The 6,940-nt window shown below is 44.0% G+C and overlaps 1 long non-coding RNA gene across 1 annotated transcript; it reads right to left on the bottom strand.

Moving 5' to 3' along the window:
* Nucleotides 1-728: 728 nt before the first annotated feature.
* Nucleotides 729-3,564, bottom strand: LOC140216731 (uncharacterized). Its single transcript, XR_011893401.1, has 2 exons — nt 3,481-3,564; nt 729-981 (listed from the first exon to the last, which is right to left on the bottom strand). It is a non-coding gene; the product is annotated as an uncharacterized lncRNA (long non-coding RNA).
* Nucleotides 3,565-6,940: the final 3,376 nt, after the last annotated feature.

Below are 6,940 nucleotides of genomic sequence, written 5' to 3'. Positions count from 1 at the left end.
TATGGGTGACGCAGATGGGACGTACCTTGCTCAACTCTTATAGCTCAAGAACTTCACTAGAAGAAGATAACAGATTGTGTGCTCTGTTAAGATGCAGCCCTTGAGTTCATCATCCCCCTTGTCCTTTGTTTAGAATATGTTCTGTATGAATCAACCTATCAGTTGGATTTTTGCTGGAATAGCCGGGCACACCTCCGGCGGTTTAGAAATCTTAGCAGTCAGCATATCTTAAATTCTTCATGTGACAATGTATAAAAATGGACTTTACAGTGGAATCAGCTAGCGCAGGAAATTGCTGATTGTCGCACGGAAGCATCGTTCAGAGCATTTCTGTTGAATTTATAGCGGCGTGAACCTTTCTGTTGCTGTGTTATTTTTGTTTGATCAGTTCTGTGTTTTATCGAGCTTATGTAACAGTGTGTATTCCCCCCTGCAATAATGCCTTCGGCTGCAGCAGGTACTTGAAATACATAAATAAGAATAGATACTATGTTCACTATGCTATTAATTACTATTAGTCACTAATCCCAGTGCTTCCTGAGTGTGGGCTGCTCCGTTGCCATTTTCTCTCCTGCACGTGTAATAGATAGTTTCTACATGAGAAGCCCAATTTAAGCGACATATTACTAGACGCTCAAGAATGACCAAAGCCAGCATTGACGCTTGTGCTCTCCATAAAGCGCTTTCGGTGAGAGCAAATGAGGCGATCACCAGGAAAACAGAAGCGATACTTAAAGTTAATTTTATTATTGAGAATCGTGAAACTCCGAATTAGCAGTCGTTGACCTCGATACAGCAATTATCCAGGAATGAAACTAGCTTATCAGCGTGGTTATTGCCATCACTGTCAATATCAGTCTACTGTCGGCGGTTGGACTCCAATTTTCATTAGACTTTGTTTAGGACGCATTTCCCAAGCACACACTGCCCGGTGGGTCCGCTGCTCTTTTTATTCGATGACGCCGCTTGTTCTTTCGTCAGCTGCTTAAAGAGAGAAGAAAATAAGTTAATCCGATGGGAAAGACTATAGCCTTCAACAGACTTTAATACAAATACATAAAGGTGTATAAAACTACCATGTAAAAGCGTGGGTTGCGGCAAACCATTGCTTTGAAATAAGGTACAGTGCTCCCGGAATGAAATGCATCAATTTAGGGCAAACTAATACGCATACTTTCGTTTCCACCAGCTGCAGTTCGTGTCACATCGACGTAATTTTGGCGCGTACACTTAGCAATTACGCACCCTGCTAGATGCTATGTTCAATTTTCGAGAAACGTTCGAGAGCGCTGCAATCACGACGCGCAAGTGGGCATATCACGTGGAATTTTTTTGTATTTTGCGGGCAATTGCAATAAGCGGGAAAACACCAATACCTAATAGGTAGAAAGTTAGAAACTGTTTAATCGGATGTTTTGCAGAGCGCTCTATATCAGTTTCTAATCGGAATTTTCCGCCTAACTTCGTTGCCTCAGAAGTTGGTTAAATAATATTGACTAGTCATGCAATTAATTAGAATACAAAAAAAAATAAGCGACTTACTACATACAATAGTCAGGAACATGTATTTGGTTGATCGTCTTAGAGTGCATCGCATATTTTAAAAGTCTGGCTAAAGATAGCTGGGACACCGGGCATATCGTGTTAAGAGCAACAAACTTAATGCATTCATTCGGTTGTATTTTAGTTATCCATAGGCGAATTGTCAGACTCGCAGACAGGAGCAGGTAGACAACAGCTATAGATAATAATTTCACGATAAGTCAGAGATGTTCATGAAGCATGAGAAGTCACGCGGATACCGATCGACAGCCATCGAATTATAAAACCTCACAATAATCTCGCGTTGCAGTCACTCGGCGGAAGCGTGACTACCTGTTAGCATTCATTTGTTTTTAGTTTTGCTCTTCCTGCGCGTATTCGCTTTACTTTCTACATTTTCAGAGACAGTTCCTTGAAATGGCGTGCTGATAGCACATGCATCGCTTTCCGAGAATGGCTGCAAAGTGGTGCTTTGGTCCCTGACTTGGTGGGCGAGAGGAAACCCACAAGTCGCTGCGCGTCGATTGAAGGTCGGGTTACGAGAGTGGAAAGTAATTATAGAATAAAAAGAAAGAACAACAATTCCCTGACCAGTCGAATATGGACATATGCGATTAGCTATAAGGCTCGCAGTATGGCGCGGCTTTAAGTTGTCAGATATGTTGGTTACTGGAAGATTGAATATTCGTCTCATGCGTGTCCTGCTTGTCTGGCTTTCTTTTTTTTTGCGCCCTTGCTGTTCACTTTTTCCCCTTCCCCGCACAAACCGCTAGGGTACGCACTGAGAGGAAACACTTCTTTGATGCTTGAAAGACAGAAGATTGCGTGAAGCTTCATCGGGGCAACGGATGCGCGCTCTTATTTTCTTTTTGCTCTTTTTCTTCAGCCGTCGTAATGGAATTTCAAATGTATCACGAGTATACATCAATGACTTCAAGATAATTACTTATTCCTGATGATCATGGAAGTTTGACAACCGCCACTACACTTCAAAACGTATGTCCAACAAGGAGGAAGAAATAACAGTTTACTCTGACAAGATGTCCATTTGGGCGAGATCGGTCCTACATGTGTGCTTATACTCTTCCTTTCGTCGTCTGATTAGGTCTCTTTCAAAAATTAATAGTTTACTAGTACGTTATTGCAATTGCGGAGGCTAAAAAGAAAAAAAAAGCCTTAACTTATACGACCCAGTGAATGGCGATGCGTGACGTTCTTGACCGACGGGAACATTACATGGATCGCTGTCATTAGAAGGCACTTGTCCAGCCAGAACATGCGTAGCAGTGGTTATTATATATATATAGACCAACTCCGGTCCTTAAGTTCGTACATTGAAAAGATTGTTAGGGAGGTGCTCATGGCGGCTTAAGGCTTAACAAGAAATAAATCAGGGCTGGTTGATGAATAAATAGAGCCGGGCATCCTCACGGTTGCGCTCCTTTTACTGTAACACGGAAACTAGAGGCAAGGGAGAGAACGCTAATAATAACACCGACCTTCCCGGAGTAGCGAAAGCTGAAAGCTTTTTAATTTAGTGTTATCCCAATTTCAATGGTTGAAAAGCGTCGAGTAGGCTACAATGGAAAGAGCAAATATCTCGACCAACACAGCTTTCTGGGTTACGAGTGGCCTGAGTTCATTACACAAAGCTGACTGGAATTCCGTGGATTTTAATACGACGTTACCGCCATCTGCGATATACTTCAAGGCACGAATCCGTGGTGCCTTTAGCGTGCGTTATAAGATGCTCGAATCGAGTGGTGGTAATAATAGTTTGTGCGTGTCGGAGCGATTGAGGATTCATACAATAAGTAATATATCGAGAATTACTCGAGCAATAAAAGCAAGCAACATGCATTTCAGCCGTGAAAAACCTTATAAATATATATTACATACCAAGGCAGTAAATACTGAAATGTTATCGAACGTGCTTACCTTGCATGGTTCGTTGTTTTGTAAAGATATTACTTCGTCACCTTCACACGTAAAGGTGCAAGATGTGTAAACGTAATTCTGAAAAGAGGAAAATTGGACACAGTGATTAGTTCCACATTTGCCAGCCAGGACTAAACGTTCCGTATTCCGTGACCGGACCGTTTCTATTTTATTAACTGAGCTTAGCGCAAAATGGCAGCCTAAATGAAACATTTTGAAGAGCATGGTTTTCGGTGCATTGCAATCTGAAAGCTCTACAATTATTTTGCTTGTGCGTGACACCTACATTCCTGCTGCAGTGTGTTGCGTCCATTTTAAATAACTCTTTCATATTAGTGCTTTTCTTCAATTTACTTTTTGCCATTGTATGCTTTTGCAGTACGGACACGGCTGAGGAGAATGAGAGGATCCAAAGTGGCTCGATGCTTTGTTAGCAACAACCACATGAAGCAAGCAGAACGATTGAGGCATGGATAGCATAAGGGCGTATGACTGTTTTTATTTGCAATGTAGAAGTAGCAACGAAAGAATTCCGACAGAGACCATCTCAGGATGACTGTCGATGTTAGTGCAGTGACACAGAAGCAATGTAGGGACACACCACATTGGCCCCCTCCGAAACGCGCCATGAGTATGAGGCATACATTGCAGTCAGGACCCTCTCTCGCACTTCTCTTGGGACATGGTGCGCCGCCTAGCGGCGGCGGGTCTCAGTTCACGCGTGGCGCGTGTTATAATATATAGATCTTTCAGAGAAAGTAGTCTGCGCCGCACGCACCAGATGCCGCCACAGGCACGCCACCACTGAATGCCTTCTGCACAGAGAGAAGCAAGCACCCGCCCCCGTCGGTCGCCCCAGTAACGTTCCGCCGAGATGCCGGGGATCGCTGACCACTGTGACACTGTTTATTTAAAATGTGGAAGAGCAGAAGGAAGGTGTGCTCTGTCGTAAACTGCAAGAACGGCGGCGGAGACTTGAAGGTGTGGATTGAGGCTGCATGCAACCTCCATGGGCCTCAGCTGCTAAAGGAGTGCCCGTGTTTACGACCGTTCGCCACGTACACCTTTCCTCAACAAGAGCACAACAAGCTCAGCCGCCAGCGCTAAATACGCCGGCAGCAACAGCACAGCGTTACCACAACCGTGCCTGGCACAGAAAATCACGGAATGTTGAAATTCGATATGCCTGTAAGTCAGCGATATGACCTATACCCACTCAAGCGCGACTAATACCCCAGTCAGATGGACAAATTTAGTGACACTTCGAGCGAGTGCACTTCACATTTAGTGCCACTCACAGGCTGTCGGACGGAAAGGTCTAGTGACACTTGCTAGCAGCGAGCTCGTACGATGAACTCGCTTCGCTGTGCTGACGTGTGTAGCCTCGATAGCAGTGCTTCAAGAATATGCAAATGAATGCTCAGAAGAGAGTTGGCACAAATTCTAAGGTCAATCTTTCATGATTTCAGATGTTATGAGCGTCTTTACGACATTAGTGACCCGAAAATAAGCTTTAAATGCTCATTTTCGGAAGGAAATCTGCCAGACTCATTCTTGGGATTTTGATAACGTTCCGTGTCTGTAATGACTCAAAGGCAAATAGATGTGTTAACGAGATTTTTTTTTATATTGCAACACTTGTGTTTGCAAAACGCAAATACAACTTGCAAAACTTCTAAATAAGCATTTCATTTTGAAATAGAAGAGTAACCATTTCTAAAACTCAAAATGCTAAGAATCATATGAGGCTTTACAATTCTAATCGTCATTGCCATCAATCCCAAATGACACTTCGTTCTACCGTCTAGCACCATGCCGCTCAAATGACACTCAGTGAGGCAAAGTACACTCGCTCGAAGTGTCACTAAATTTGCCTGTCTGACGGGTAAAAGAAACTCGAGCAACTTCACTGTTCATATAGCTGCGAAGTCAAACTTGAAGTAACAGGCGGGCAGAGCGAGTTTTTTTTTCTGCGCCATGACTCAAACAGCAGACGAGGAATCGCTTAGCCACTTGCAACATTTTTTGTCCGCATGTACGCTGTAGCGAGATTTAATTACAAAGGTGATTATCTGTCTAGCAGCAGCCTAGCAGTGAGCGAGCAGTACTAGCTCTCCCGCAGTTACCGCACGGGTCGTCGTCGTCGTCTTCGAGCTGCCACCGAAAACACGAGGCACGACTGCTTCATTACAACGTGAACAAATTTTAACAGAGCGCTGCAAGTTATTGGAAAACATTTGAGGTCAGAACATTGTCTGCTCAGGGTTGGCGACAAGAACGACGCTGTCGTAACCAGCCACCGCAGGCGGTGTAGATCGCTAAAGAGCATTTTTTGTGCGCGCACGCACGGCTAGTCCCGAAGTCGTTGCACATGCAGGCTACGACAATACGTGCATGGCCGTAATACATGTATAACAGCCTTACAAGTCTACCGCTGCAATGACTAGAATATGAAGATTAGAAGAAAACATCCGACGTGTACATTTGTCACTTTCAGCCGGTAAGCTTGCACACATATAGATTGCGATGCAGACGGAATGTATAAATCAAAGGCGTACTTACATTGCCTCTGCAACTATGACCTATGTGTTGTGTCGTCTACGCACTATCTGCTCACCGTGGTGGCCGAATTAGTGGCTATCTGAGCAGTGCCAGCGGTCGCCGTCGCCATTGAAAACAAGCGAGCAAACGCTGATCAGAAGGCACTTCAATGGCCGGTGCTATCGTGTGACCAAATATGGCAGCGCCCATGGGTATGGTGCTCTATAAGGTCTCTATATGATGTGATTTGGATGGTTTGAATTTTACAAGGATCTTGTGCGTCATTTACCAGCGGCACATGCAGAGCGACCCATGCAAATTAGTGTAAAAGAAGTTCATCGAAGAGCGCCACATTCCCAGTTCGCGTGAAAGAGGTTAGATACAAACGGGCAAACCTGAAAGGGGGTAAAGTTCCCAAAAGAATGCTAATCCCATTCAAAAGAAATGAATGACGGCGAAAAAACAAATTGCTGCCGAAGGAAGCCGAATTCACAATATCTGCATAACGCAAGTGATGACACGATTTTCGCTGATAGTACTTGCGATGCGCCATCTTGATGTTCTAGAAAATGCGTTTTATGTTACCTTCAGCGATGCGGCAAATAACATACAAAAATCTAGGATCTCTTATTCCTACCAGGTTAGCACAACGGCCCTCAAAGCTGAATCACTTTTTACCAATCCTGGAGCCCTTTATGAATATCGCTGCCTGAGCATCAGGGGCTGAATTCACAAAATATTTTCATTCGTAAGGGCTCTCTTTTGTCGAACTACCTCTTTCCCTAATCATATCTCCAATATTACGATTCGGTAGCACCGGCTCTTACGAATACATTCAGCGTAATGGCATTTTTCAAATAGGAGCATCGATCAGCACTTGGTACAGCGGGGTCTCAAACAAGCTATTGGGACAAAGGAA

The sequence above is a fragment of the Dermacentor andersoni genome, chromosome 3 (assembly GCF_023375885.2).
Source record: "Dermacentor andersoni chromosome 3, qqDerAnde1_hic_scaffold, whole genome shotgun sequence".
NCBI classification, from domain to species: Eukaryota; Metazoa; Arthropoda; class Arachnida; order Ixodida; family Ixodidae; genus Dermacentor; species Dermacentor andersoni.
The sequence above is the reverse complement of the archived record's forward strand: the minus strand, read 5'-3'. Positions and strand labels throughout refer to the sequence as shown.